Genomic DNA, 14,713 nt, shown 5'->3' with positions numbered 1-14,713 from the left:
AGTGTATGCATTTTACCAAATACAGGGTTTTCTTGTCAGGTGAGCAGAATGGGCTCAGACCACATGGGAAATACACTTGCTTTTTCTGACACTGATCTTCATTTTCACTGAGAGCTTGAGTGTTTCTCAGCCTTCAGTGACAAGGCCACAGGAACATCCCAGCTTTGTTTTTTCATCTATTAGTTAGTAACTGTATTTTGTTATCTCTGAAACAAACTCTTTGGGAAAGGAGAGAGTAAAGTTAATGATTGCTCTGATGCTGTTCATCAAACAGCCTGTTCTTATATCATCCTCTTCTTTCCTCATCAATTCATTTAAGAGTAACAAGGTTTGTTATACAAGAGAAAAGGTGCTGAGACTACTTTATTTATAAACACAGTATTTTCAGAAAGGCTCCTTTGAAACAAGAAACAACACTAGACCATGAAACTTTTTCTTTCCAGCAAAACAAGCTCAGTTTTTCAGTGAGAAATTGCTGGTGTTTCTGATAAGTAGTTTTGTTTTTCATGGCTGTTCTACAGTATATTTAATATGGACATGCTTAATATCTACCTTAACTTATACAGAACATGACATTGCCCATTGTGAACACCCTGTCCATGGAAGTGGGCAAGGCAGGGTCAGCTGGGACTCTGGGCAACCTCATCTAGCAAGTGGCATCCCTGCCCATGGCAAGGGCGTTGGAACTAGACAATCTTTAAGGTCACTTCCAACACAAGCAATTCTATGATTCTGTGATTCCACATGGTGCAAGCTCCAGTCAGCACCTGTCCTAAAAATGAACTTTCCTTGGCATTGGGTTATGCCATATTTCCACTCTGTGCCTACTCTGCATTGCAAGGCTGGTTGTAGTGTGCTGTAACCTGGCATCCAACCAGGGAAACATTTGTTTTCCACAGGTGCATTGCTAGTAGGAGATTTATAAGCTAGTGTTCCTGATGTTTGATTATCTGCTATGTTTGATAAATGGCTTTCAGCTGAACAATCTGAGTAGCAATATAAACATTTTTTCTTTGTTTGATGTAATCATTGGATCAGGAAATTGAAACCCATACTTCTGCACAATAGTGTTACAGTGTTAAAGGATATATTAGCTCTCTGATTTGCTTCTTGGGTCTTTGACTGCATAAAATAGATGCTGATTGGAAGTGCTTATTGAATTTTTTTTACCACCTCTTAAGAACTAGACTGCTCCAGTCAGGTACAGAAGAAGAGTGAAATTCAGGAAAATTAAATTGTAAAAAACTTCACAAATTTTGCAAAATTTCAAATTACCTTGTGGTCAGAACTGAATGTCTGGTGAAAATTATGCTACAGTTTGTTCTTTTAGCTAAAAAAAGTTACAAAAAAAATCACCATAAAATTCAGTTAAAATATAGGGTTTTTAAGCTGTAATCAAAAGAACAGGCAAAAGGATTAAACTCAATGTTGGTCATCAACAAGTGTGGTAGAAGTACAGTGTTGAAAAACCTCCTGAGTACTTCCATTCATCTGTCTTTGCCAAAACTTCCAAATTCAAGTTGTAATTGAAAACTCATGTTTCCTTAATGCATTTTTCCTTCTTTACTTCAAAAATCTGACCAGATTGTAGAGTAAGCTTCCCTTCCCCCCAGAAAGCTTGATTTCTCTTCATCTCTCTCCCATTTCAAAGTCATTAATTTTAAAAGAAGTTTTAAAATGAGCATCCAGTTTTGCCAGGCCTCCGGGAGTGATTTTATTTCCTCTCATGCTACCAGAATGTGGAAGCCTTTTTTCTGCTGCCTCTCACTTTTGGCTCTATTCTCTCAAGAAAGAGTGCTCCACTGCCACACTTGAGGTGTCTGACAATTATTAAGGAACTGATTTAAGGGAGGCCCTTAGCTTTTGGTGAGATTTACATAAGGTCAGAATTACAAGCCTGTGCTGCAGGTGGGCTGCAGGAGTGGCTGGGAGCTGATTTCCGTGGTGCCAGCTCAGAAGCAGACAGCACCTCCTTGTTGTGTTTCAGCAGGGCTGAGCATTTAATGAATCAACCAAAGTGGGAGAGAAGCCCACCAGAGGTCTCACACCACTAAGCAGATAGATGTCCCCAGATGGAACTAGGGGTGTTTGTGGTGAACACAGTTTCCTGGTTTCTGGACAGCTACACTCACTGAAAGTGTAACACAAATATCTTGTCTTTTTGCATGAAGATCATCACCATGCATGGAGCATGTACAATACCATCATTTCAGAGGAACTCTGCCCTTTTGGCTCTTTCTGTTAATTGCAGTTTATGTCTGAAATGTGTTGAATGTGTTGAATTCAAAGTCAGTTTTTGTTTGTTTTTTTTTTTGCTCCCCACCCTGGAAGGAAACTCCTCTCTTGAGGAATTCTCTGAACCCAAGTGAACTCATTTACCTAATCATCTTAAAAATGAAAATACAGAGCACTTAAAATTATTTCAGTCTCTCCGCAGCCAACAAATAATCTTCTCAGGCTCCAAACAATATTTCTAAAACTGGAATCATAGGTCTTCCATTTCCCTCCAAGATATCTCTATGAATCCAGATACCAGAGAGCTTTCTCCAGCATCTCACAGGCAAACTCAGTTTTCTCCTCAAATATCTGATTTATCTCCTGAATTCCCTCTGCTATGTTCTACAGTGTTCATATTTTATTTCCCTCCAGCCAATCCCCTGTATTCACAGTCACAGACCCTGGGTAATTACCACTCAAGATTTTCTGAAAACTAATTACTATAACTCAGTATCTACAACACAGGCAGCATCATTTGCCATGACCTTGGTTTCCACTAGTTCTGGCTCTTGGTTAGCTTTACCTTTTCAAGTATGTCTACAGAATAATGAGGAGAGCAGAGTGGTATTCCACCACCAATAACCTATTGTGTTTTACCCATTAAATCCCAATATCCACTCATCATCATTTTCTATCTCATCTCCTGTACTGCTTGATGTAAGTTGGATTCCTTTAAATACCATCAGATACAAAATTTACAAAAGCTGTGAAGTATTTGATTATGTGTAAATAATTTGCAGTAAGATTCACACCCAGTCCAAAGAAACCTGCTATGAAGCATTGCACATCACTGGTCAAACTGGAAGTTCCCTCTCCTGCAAGAAGAATATTATTTCTGGCAGATAAGGCTGACGTTGTGACAAGACTGCACACAGTTGTGGTGTCTACATAAACATTATGTTGTTGCATGAATCCTGTGAGCATTTGGAGATATGTTAACTTAGGCCTAAATTTTGGCTTGAATTTTCATTACTTATTAGACTCATTTTGGCTACAGTAACATGTCTGATCTATGTGAGACTAAAGGGACCCAGCTTTTAAATTATCCCATGGAGGGTTTATGACTTTGTTAAATCAATGACAAAGGACAAGGAAAGAGCTGAAATTCTACATTGACTATTTCCTGCTGTTTATCAGGAGACAGTTTACTGAAGACTCTGCTCACAGAACAGCAGCACAACAGTTTATTTATTTAATTATGCTTCAGACATGAGTAAGGTACAGGCATTTAAAAATGTCTGGAAATTGGGAAGTCAAACTAAATGTGCAAATAAAAATAGTTCAGTTTATCATTCTTATACGTTTTTCGTGTCTACTAAGAGACAACATACTGAGAACAGGCAAACTGGGAGGTCACTGTTATTTCAGTCTACTTTGCAAACAGAAAGTAATTAATGTAAAAGAGGGGGAAAAAGTCTACAGCATGTCACCTAAGGAAATGCTGCTATCAGTAAATTAAAAATGTATGGCTTGAGCTGCATAACATCTGCCTGCCTGAAGCTGTTAATAGTGTGGAAGACCAGAGAACTGAAACAATGGATCCCAGATGGGTCATGAGAAGAATGGTAGTATTAATTACACAATTCTAAAAAAATTACAGTCCCCAGAAATCTGAGAATAAGTCTCCATTCTTAGAAGATTTGTCCAAGATTATATCATTTAATTTTGTACTGCTTATGAGTTACCACTTGGTGAAAAGAGTTATATGTAAGAGTATGGAAACAATTATTATTCAACAGCTGATCAATGTTTATTTCTCTTCTATCTTTTATCAATAGCAACAGGAATAAATAGACTGAGTGAAATGAAAATTGAACTTCGATAAAATGGAACTTTTTCTCAAGTTTAAAAAAAATTGTTCCATTTTTGCTTTTTTTTTATTTTTTTCTTCTGGGCCTTTGTGTTTTCTGGTTCTACTAAAAAAAACAGGGGTTGGAAATAAAAGAAGGGAGCATGTAGGTCCACTTGAAAGTGTTCTGTTTAGTACTTAGTGTACTTAAAAAATCTTCTAAACACCTCTAGACTTGCTTATATTTGTATGTATGTATGAAATATTTGAATAAATGACTACTTATTTTTGTGGCATAGTTATTTTCCATACTGTCAGTTGACATTTTAAGTTACTTTGGGGATTTCTCTCTGCTAATATGAATAAGATTTTTCAAATATGTTTACTTCTCTTGGGAGGGAAAGTTTAATCCTACTGCATACTCAGACTTTGGTGGTAATTCTGTTGTTCACTTATGTACCATTTCCCATGATGACACCCTGAATTTTTAAAAAAAGAAACAAAATATATTTGCCTGACACAGCAATTGTGGAGCTCAAATCCTATTTTCTCTTGTCATGAGCAGCTTTTCATTTTGCTTGCTATTTATCACACTGTTCTAAGTGTTTGAATCTATGTTGTCTATTTGGAGACAATCATTGGCCACCTCATGTCCTCTTTGAGAATATTCTGTAAGTAAGGATGGCTTTAGTCAGAAGTGAACTAGAACAGGACTTGCTGAGGATAGACAGATAAAGATGAAAGTGTTTGATATCTCAGATCATGTGGAAAAGTTAGCAAACAGAATGGCTCTGAATGATTCCTGCTTTGTGAACCCTGACCCCATCTGCCTGTAGGAGCTGATGCTTCACTCAATAGAACATTTCATACTGCAGAGAAACAGACTTGTGTGATCAGCAGCAAATGGCTGTCATGAAAATTACAATATATGCTCTGGTCCATTTATTTTTAACTTGGCAGCAGCTTTGGACTACCGCATACAGTTTTCTGGCAGACAGATGAAGTTTAAAAAATAAGATTTCTATCTCCTCCCTCTTTCTCTTTGCTCCTCTCTTTCACCAATTCCTTATTCATTTTTTCTAAAATGTTCCCTTGGTGTCTTTAGACTGTTGTAGAGACTGATAAATGCTAATAAGAACATAAAAATGACACATACATACAGGGATCTCTGACTCATTTTAAGTTTAAACATTGCCAGGTAGAGTTAATGCATGCAGTAATCCCCTTTATAGTTCCCAAATGTCAGTAAGTTTGGTTAACTGACAGGCATTAGAGGTCTATGAAAACTGTATTCTAGTCTGCTGAGCTTCTTAAAAATGCCATTCATCATATTTCTGACTGGAGAATAAACCAGTTAGCTGGTGAGATCCTGCTCATGATTTTACATGGCTCTTCCTTTGTCAGCTCTGCTTTGTGTGGTAAATGGGCCTGTTTTCCCAAGACTTTCAGTATACCAGAATATCATAGGAAACAACACAATAGTCCATTACTTCTTTATATTTGCTGCAGTGTTGCAACTGGTGATTTTCCTAGTGCTGGAAAGAATCAGCAAGTAAAAACTGGTATTCATGAAAGCCCTAATCAGTCACACTTAGCTCAGTCGAAAATATGTTGCATTTTCATTGAAAACTGTCTCAGATTTTCATGGATTAATTACAGCCTAGAGCTTTGAGTGTTCACTCAAAAAACAACTAAAGAAAGTAAAAGCATAAATGAAATAAAGTGTCATTCTCAGCTGCAGTCATCAGCAGGGAAAATTTTAAAATTGTTATCATTCTTGACAATTTGCCTTCCTAAGCAAAAAAACAGGGCAAAAGGGTTAAATGAATTCTGGTTTTGATTTAGGATACACCCTGGAGTTTTCATGTTCAGCAGATAACAAGCTTTCTGTCAAAAGTTATTTTATCTTTTATTATATTCCTACAAATGGAAACTGAAATGAGATGCACTAAAATCCTGAGAGTCCCAGGGAATGGTGAGCAAATAAGGGAAACCACTACTCTCCCTCAGTTTTCAGCTCCAAACACCTGACATATTATGTATTTTTTCTTTCCTGACACTTTATACAACTTGCAGTCTAGACGAAAATGTTACTCATGCTGGTGGAGATAGAAACAGGCTTTTCTGTAAGGGTTGGAGTTGTCATTTGCATTACACCAAAGTTAAGGAAAAGAACAACCTTTTGTCAGGTGGACATGGAGCACTATCTCACCTGGGGTCACAAAGCACTCTGCAACCAGTAATGAATTCTGCACAGGTCTTTAAAAGAGGCAGAAATGAAAGTTATGGCATGATTAGAGCACCAAAGTGCTGATTCAGTCCTTACCTCTCAGAGAGCCCTATCACTCAATACATGGAAGTGATGCAAAGGAATATCTTGCAGTTAGAGCACTACTTTGTCCTGCATTAGCAGTGAGTGATGAAGGACCTTGTTTCCCTGCTATATTACTTAACCTAATTGGAACTGTGCTCTCAGCTATCTCATTACTTAATAATACCTAGAAATTTGGTACCTTCATCTTCAAACCCTGAGGAGTTAATTATTACTTATATACTCAATATCCATTTTTTAAATTAAAGATCTGTCTACATTGCACACTTAAAGTGCTTTATTTCTTTTTTAAGCAATAGATTTTCAAAAAAGGCAGAGAGCCTGAGATTTTTATGCAGATACAACTCTTAGACAGCATACATAAACCACCTCTACCCTAGAATAGCCCATAGTGTGGCTGCTGGCCTTGATGTGTGAAAGGGGACAGATAATTCATCCACCAGTACTTTGTGAGGAAAACACAAGACAACTTCATGAGGCACAATTATAGGCTTCATTGCTGGAAAGACTCTAAGGTGTAAGCTTTTGTTTTGTTTTTGTTTTTAACCATATAGGTATAATGTCTGAAAATCAGAATACAGCAGGTCGTATGCTTTATACCGGCTCCTAAAACTGTTGGTCAAAAGAGCTGCCAAGTTAGTTATTCTGTATATAGCATATCTGCAGGTGGAATAATTTTTTTACCAAGGCTGGTGTAAGCAGATTTATGTTCTAGCCTGATTCAGGATTTTGCTCAGAGATGTGTCTTTTTTAAATAAAATGTTCTTATAATCATATTTTTCATACAATAATGTTCCTACGGTGAGCCTAGAATCTATATCATGTCCTAGAGTTAAATTGCTCTGTTCAAGGAATAGAACTACAAATGAAGAAGCTGAGATTGTTAAATCATCTGCCTTCTTTTCTTTTGGAATAACATTTCAATGGCTTCTTGGCATAGATATCATTTAATAACTAGCAGAAAGAAAAATCAATAACAACATTTATTCTAACTTCATATCATGTCTTCAAACAATGTTGAAACTCCATACTTGATTGCATTTCTGCCTTCTTCCAAAATGATAATTGGGAAAGCATAAAAAACAGGTCAGAAATTTCACTAGACTGCACTCCTTTTTTAAAACCTCTTGCCCTCATCTGTTGTGTCTCCAAAAGAGAACTGCTGGAGTAGCTGATGATGAAACTACCTGACTGAAGGAACTGCATGATTCAAGACTGCTCCCAATCAGGAGCAGCTAAAAAAACCCTAAAGTATTACCTGCATTCAGATGTAAATACTGGCCAGTAAAAGTGTCCTTCCACCCCACAATCTTCTACATGAGGATGAAAAAGGGTATCATACACCAGGCAGACAGGTTTGCAAAAGGCTTGACCACCCAACAGATACAACAACAGCTGCCATCGCTGTTGTTTTTTCCATTTTCCAGTTAGATGAAGAGAATCTATTTCCTGAACAAGTCCTTTAGGGTACTTTCAACTAAGCCAATTTACTCAGAGACTCATCCAACCTGGCCTTGAACACTTCCAAGGGACAGGCATCCACAACTTCCCTGGGCAAGCTGTTCTAGTGCCTCACTACCCCCACAGTAAAGAATCTTTTCCTAATATCTAATCTAAACCTACTGTCTTTGAATTTGAATAATTCCATTCCTCCTGGTCTGTCACTGCATGCTCTTGCAAAGAGTCTTGCCCCATCTTTCTCCTCAATATCCTTCACGTACAGGAAGTCCGCTATTTGATCACTCTAAAGCCTTTTCTTTTCCAGGCTGAACAAACCCAATTCTCTCAACCTTTCCTCATAAGAGAGTCTGATTAACTTGCTGGCCCCTCCTCTGGACTTGCTCCAACAGGTCAATCTCCCTTCTGTGTTGAGAATCCCCAAGCTGGATGCAGCACTGCAGGTGGGGTCTCACCAGAGACCTCATCAGCCAACACCTGGAAAGGGGAGTTTTCAAGGTGCAGATGTGGCAGGTGGAAAGAAGCAATAATGCTTGAAGTTCCCATTTTTCGCTGTGTCTATCAGTTTGTCTCTTAGGACACTCTTGAACAACTGAGAAATGTTTCACAATTGCCTGTAGGGCTAGGAAGGAGAGTGCCTTGCTTTTAGATGTAGTAAACAAATAGCAAGACATGAGCAGCGGGGCAGAAAAATGTTGCTTTTTCTTTAAAAAACTGTGAGTTCTTTAGAGACTGAATTCCTTCTGTCTTAGAGAACTTTTAAGGAGAAACAAAATTTTCCTTAAATAGCAATGTGTTACTCCTTACAACTCCTAATAGTTTTAAAGCTTGTTAGATAATTAGCAATCAGTATTATTCAAAACAAGGGTGAATTCCAAAGAAACTGTTATTTGCCTTTATACCAGCATTGGCTGATTTGTCAATGCAGCTCATAACACTGCATGGTGTTGTAAACATGTGCAAATATTGCCCAGTAAGTCTTTCTGTATTTCTTTGTGAGAAGTGGAGAAAGAATGAGTCTGTGTGTGGTTTTACTGCAATATTGAGGACATGTTCATCTGACATTGATGGATGATGTCTCTAGATAAAGTTCCAAAGCAAAATTGTACTAAGGTTGTTAAAATGCTTTCCACAATTCATACTAGCAATGAATGATGTTTTTTCCTGTCTTCTTTCTCTCCATGCGTGAAATGAGTCTCTACCTCTGTGGCTCCAGCTGCTCATCTGTGACCATTTCTGTTGCTTCTTGTGATGGAGGCTATAACGAGTCGTGCTGTGCCAGCTTCTCCACAATATAACTACTGCATCAAGCAAAACAACAAGATTGCCTGTTTGGATGGGGAGCTGTAACTTTACAGCTTCTGTTCAAAACCAGCAGGCTGGGGATGCTGCCCTGTCTATTATTCCTCTTACAGGCTTTGGAAAAATTCATTGAGGCTTGATTTTCATGTTTTGTACTACCTTGCAAAGGATGTTGCAGCAATTAGAAAGGTTTTCATGAATGAAAGCCATACCTTTTTCTCTCTGGTTGCAAATTCCATTCTAAAGAATGTTTTATTTCAGCTTTCAATTCACAAAATTGTGATGTCACTAAACATTGCGGTTACAGGCTAAAGTTCTAGACAAGAAAAAAAAATTGTCTTTTTCCTGACCATTTCCTTCTGTCAAGCTATTAATCATGTACCTTGTTTTGGTGCAGTATGTAATAAAATGCCAACCCTAGTAGACAAATATCACAGCAAGCTGTTGACAGACTGGAGCAGTCCAGCAACACAATACCTGTGGTACTTATACATTTATATTTTCTAGCTTAGTGTATTTTCAAATCTTAGTTCAGAACTGAAACTGTTTTAAGATCTGTAAACTAAATAATGGTATTTTAATGCCATTTAACATGTTAGAATCTTTTTTTAAGTTTTAATAAAGGATCTATTTTTCATCTTCATTATTACCATACTTTTGCAATTGCACAGTTTTGCTCTCTGGTGACAAACTGGCCCGATGCAGCCAAATATTTCCTCCTATGTTTGTAAAGTTTTAAGTAAAACATACTTAACCTAGGACACTCAAGTGCAGTAAGAACCCCAAAACATTTGATTGCAGAGTAATTTATTTGTACACAAAAGTAAGGGTCAGTGACCAAGTATGATGCTAGTAATTAAGCACAGAGGTAATTTATTTCACCTTTATGTGTTCTAAAAAATTTATATTTGCTGTGTTGAAGGCACGTAAAGTTTCAGGGACAATGAACTAGCAGGCAGCCTGTTGTACCATGTCAAAAAAAGGTGAATAGCCCCAAATTTTCTTGATAGTCCTATTTATGAGACTACTTCACATTTTCTCCTTATTCTCCTGCTGAATTACCAAGCTCAGCTTCACAGACAGCAAAATAAAAGAGTCATTGCTACTAATTAATGATTAAGGCTAATCAGTTCATCTTTTTCATCTCTGCTGTAAGAGGCCAATACAGGAAAAAAATTCTACTTTGAGAATAAGTAGAAAAAAATTCTCTGCTAACATCCTAAGATATTTTTGATAGGCTGCTTGTGTAACATGACCCTTTATCAAGTTAGTTTGAAGATGAAGCATTTTCCATGTTAATTCAAAGGCTGAGCACCTTATTGACCAGTCCCACAAAGGGACATTATGTAAGAGTCCCAGAGCAGTACATAGGATCAGTGCTTGTCTGGTATTCCAGGTCATCTACCAAAAAGATAATTAAAAGTAAGGGTCTGGAAAGCATATATGGCATTTCCTACTAATACTCTTTCATTTTATGACTATTTTCAGCTCAGAGAATTCCCTGAGGCCAATATGACTTAGGCATCCCACTTAGTAAAACCAGGAAGCCTTTTCTTCCATTTGACATTTGTGTTCATTCTTTCGAACAGAAAGCAAACCTATTTTAAGATTTGAAGAGAGAGGATGAAACAAGGCAGCAGAACATGATTATTTGCAATCTCCCATGTCTCGAATAACTGATTCAGCCTCCTCTCTACCTTTTTTGCCTAACAAGCAGGTTATAGGCTACAAGTTTTTCTTGGATACCTCCATGCACATGGAACTGTGTGATCAATGAAGTGCAGGAGGGAGGGAGGGAGGAAATGGAAGTCAAGCATGATGCTGAAGAACACTAGTTTTCGGTATGGCAAGCTGAGAATCAGCAAGCCTGTGTTCTACTCCTGCTCCAACAACTTATTCTCACTATCTTGTGAGCGAGTTTCAAAGTCCAGCTCCCAGCACTGCCTCCTGCAGACACAATTTGTAACAAAGCAGCATATGCTTTTGTGCAGTTCATGTAGGAGCTGATCCACCAGGAATGCTCGTGGAACACCACCTGCATGAAGCCATGAGGGGGGACAGGCAATGGAACCCTTATTTTATGGATCCCATAGGATACAAGTAGGAAGTAACTCTCAGGTGCTGCCAATCCTGACATGCTCAGGCACATGGCCAAGGCAGAGCATAAGTGAAATTTTCATTAAGCAAGGGTTCTTGGTGCCTTTGAGGCAAGGTGGCACCAAGAGAGATTTGGAGAATCTTAGTTTTGTAGCCTGATGTCTAAGTCCTTCCTCAGAGGCCTGTGAGTTTTTTGAATCTATAACTAAAGTCTTAGTTCACTCTAATACTAGATATTCTGTATATAAAAGTTTACTGTGGTGACACCACTCCTTCTTTGCTGTGCTCTTTCCCATGCAAGGCAGAAGGCCAGCAGCTCAAGACACTGACCTCATTTATGGATCCTTTACAAGGATCAAGACTCATCAGAGCAAGAGTAATTTTAAGGCTATGCAGTGCACTGGAAGCTTAGACAGATGTCCAGGACATGCTGGTCAGACTGCCAGCATAAAAGCCTAATTATTTTTTTTCTTCAGTTATTGATTCATTCATTAAAAAAAATTGATACATTTAACCACAGTTTTGTTGGTAATCTTCCCAACATTGAGCATATTGAGAAGCCAAGACATCCCATATCTACACTTTTTTGAAAATGAGACAGCCAAGTCTTTTTTAACTCAAAATTTGTATATCACTTTCAGAGGTGTAGATAGTTAAAAATTATTTATATTATTTAAAATATTTGCTGATTCTATCAAGTATATGTCAAATATGTATTTCAAATCCACCAGAAGCAAATCCTAAAATGCCCTGAATAGTCAAGTAATAGACTTGTCTGACCTCAGTGTTTTACAACTGATTTCTACAACATGTGAACAATAAAAACCAATATCCTAAATACTGAGCAAATCCAGGTTCTAGTTAAAAGTTCACAACCATCTCCCTTTTAAATTCAGTGCATCTGTTCAGACATCTGCTCTGGAAACCACTTCTGATAACTGTGACATGATCAACAGCATCAAATGAATCACTGCCCCATGCAGTGTGGTCACAGATCAAAGCCCTTCTGAAGGTACAAAGCAAGTGGTGAAGCAATGCTTTGCCCATTCCAGTGCTGATTTAGTTGCTCTCCCTCTGATTTTTCTTTAACAAGCAAAAACCTGTTTTTTATAATTATTTGATTCTCTATGTCATTGCAATTTTTCCTTTTCTCTAGTGGATTTCAGTGCAACACTGTTCAATAATTACTTTTCCAGACTTGCTAACACTAGGAAAAAACACTGAAGTTTGTAACTCAGATACCTGCAGCTCACTGGTATTTATCTCTCTCCATATAAGGGAGTTACTGCAGCAAATGCTCTATGCAAGCAATCCAGTCCATTGTTTACTTTTGTAAGCTACGTCCATTTGGGAATCAGAGTAGTGTGCATGGAGAAGAATATGAAGGCAAAGTTCAGGAGAGTTATTACAATTTTTGTCCAGTCCTGGACAAAAAATCCAGAAGAGGATTTGGAATTCAAATGGTCGAATGATTTCTGGAGTTTCAACACTGATCATCAGCTGATCAGCAAGAGAGAGACTTTCTCTTTATAAAGTCTTATCAAGACTTCTCCAGTGAAAGTGGAGATCTCTCTCATCTCCCCATACTTTTGTGGACTGTAGTGATATATGCTCCAGAGGCTGCAGTGATGTACAGCATGCCACCCACCCTAAAAACCTTTGTTCCTACTACTACACAAGGATTTTTCCTTTAACAACACTTTGAAGCCTCTGACTTCTTCAGGAGATTGTTGGCTTTGCTGCTGTATTTCGCTTTATTTTGTTTGTGGTACAAGCTAGCCCTATGGGTTTGTGAGCTCTGCATGTCCTGCTGTATATTCACTTTTCCAGGTTACCTGCAAGTAAAGAAAGATGAAAGTTCTCTTAACCACCCCAAAAGTTCTCCTCTTAACAAACTTCCACATGATCCTTTATTCTTTCCCACCTTTCTCTCTAAATATTAATAAGCTCATTCTTCATCAGGCTGAATAATGAGTTACACTTCACAACCTTAAATGTGAGCTCTGCCTGAGAAACTGTTTGGAAATATAAATGTGTAAAGACTGTGTAATGTCTGCCTCTTCATCCGTATCCTCTCTGACGCAATGCTCACAAAGGCATTCATCAGGTCTGTTAACCAGGCCTGCCCTTTTGCAATAGACGTCAGAAAGCCCTACCTGAGAATGAGTTCTGTGGCTAATTTAGTAGAACCTGACCTTTCAGAGGAGGCTGGAAGGCCAGTGGACTGTGTAAGTATGGGAATGGAGGAAAAATACCCATGCTGAAACATGGAAAATGAGGAGAGACCTGTGTAAAACCTTTGGCTGAGCTCCATTACATTGCACATTCAGATGGAAATCCAGTTTGGCATAAAATGATCATTGCACTACCTAGTAATATATTAGACAACCCAAAGATTTTTGCTCTACATGACTCAGCCATAGCCATAGGAATGGCTTAAAATAGTCATAAAAACTGGAAGAGAATTACATTTATTTCAAGGAAAAAAGAACTATTTTTGTACTACTTTTTAAAGAAAGTTGCAGGAAATACTCATATACCTTGGCATTTAAAAAGTGTTGTAATATTAGAATACAAAATTTCTGGTAGTATTCTGAAATAAAACCACAATTACTTCAGATAAGCAGAGAAGCGGCTTATGCTTCTGACACAATTGGCAAGCCATGTCCCCAGCTTCAGAGCTGCCAGCACTGCCAGCTTTAGAGTCTCAGCAGGAGAAAATTTATACTAAGGAGGTGCATGAACAGGGAGACTGGGAGCTCCAGCTCCCTCCTGCTTTTCAGGATTTTCAGCCGTGTGTGTTTCTCACAAACTGTTCCCAGCTGTCTGACACCTGTATTTCCAGCACTGTGGGAGGCTACCCCCAGGCCCAGGTTAGGTGCTAGTGGAGGCTGGGTGTCACATGTGACTGTCCCTGCCCTCCACAGATGACCACCAGTGACCTCCCTCCCACCTTCCCCACCCTGACTTGTTGTTATGTCAACACCCATCACCACCCCACCCACCACTCCCTCACCCTGCCAGGATGTGGTTGCTATGTCAACAGTCTCTCTGTGGCATCCACCCAAGGAGGAAAAGGCTGGAGGGGTTGCCATGGAAACCATGCTGTCCTGAAGCATCACTAGAGCTTGTCTCTTTCCCACCTTTCTTCACCCAGAATGTTCTGCCTTGAAGCTGAAGCAAGCCCTGGACCCTGTCCCACATTCCATCCCCACGGCTGTGCTGGCCCCAGCTGCTCCCACTCACCCGGCAGCAGCTTCCCCCAGGGATGGCTTGGTGCACAGGGATGACCTAAAGGACCTTTCACTGTCACAGCGCTGGAGCAGCTCTCATCTGGGGACACAGACAGTCCTGGGACAGAGTGATGTGAAGGACTCAGCTTCCCAGGGAACAGCAGAAATGAGAGGTCACAGACTGAACGGGTGAGGGAAGTGCTGACTGTGGGAAGATGTAGCTAG

General features: G+C 38.9%; 1 protein-coding gene and 1 long non-coding RNA gene across 2 annotated transcripts in view; both read right to left on the bottom strand.

Moving 5' to 3' along the window:
* GRXCR1 (glutaredoxin and cysteine rich domain containing 1) overlaps positions 1-14,713 on the bottom strand; it is a 36,507-nt gene that overhangs the window by 17,915 nt on the left and 3,879 nt on the right. The gene's annotated exons all lie outside the window — the stretch shown is intronic.
* LOC147652984 (uncharacterized) lies at positions 9,372-14,231 on the bottom strand. Its single transcript, XR_015287149.1, has 2 exons — positions 13,796-14,231; positions 9,372-13,090 (listed from the first exon to the last, which is right to left on the bottom strand). It is a non-coding gene; the product is annotated as an uncharacterized LOC147652984 (long non-coding RNA).

Source organism: Cyanistes caeruleus, chromosome 5 (assembly GCF_971803275.1).
Source record: "Cyanistes caeruleus chromosome 5, bCyaCae1.hap1.1, whole genome shotgun sequence".
Classification (NCBI taxonomy): Eukaryota; Metazoa; Chordata; class Aves; order Passeriformes; family Paridae; genus Cyanistes; species Cyanistes caeruleus.
Note: the sequence above shows the minus strand (reverse complement) of the source record. Positions and strands in the feature narration are given on the sequence as shown.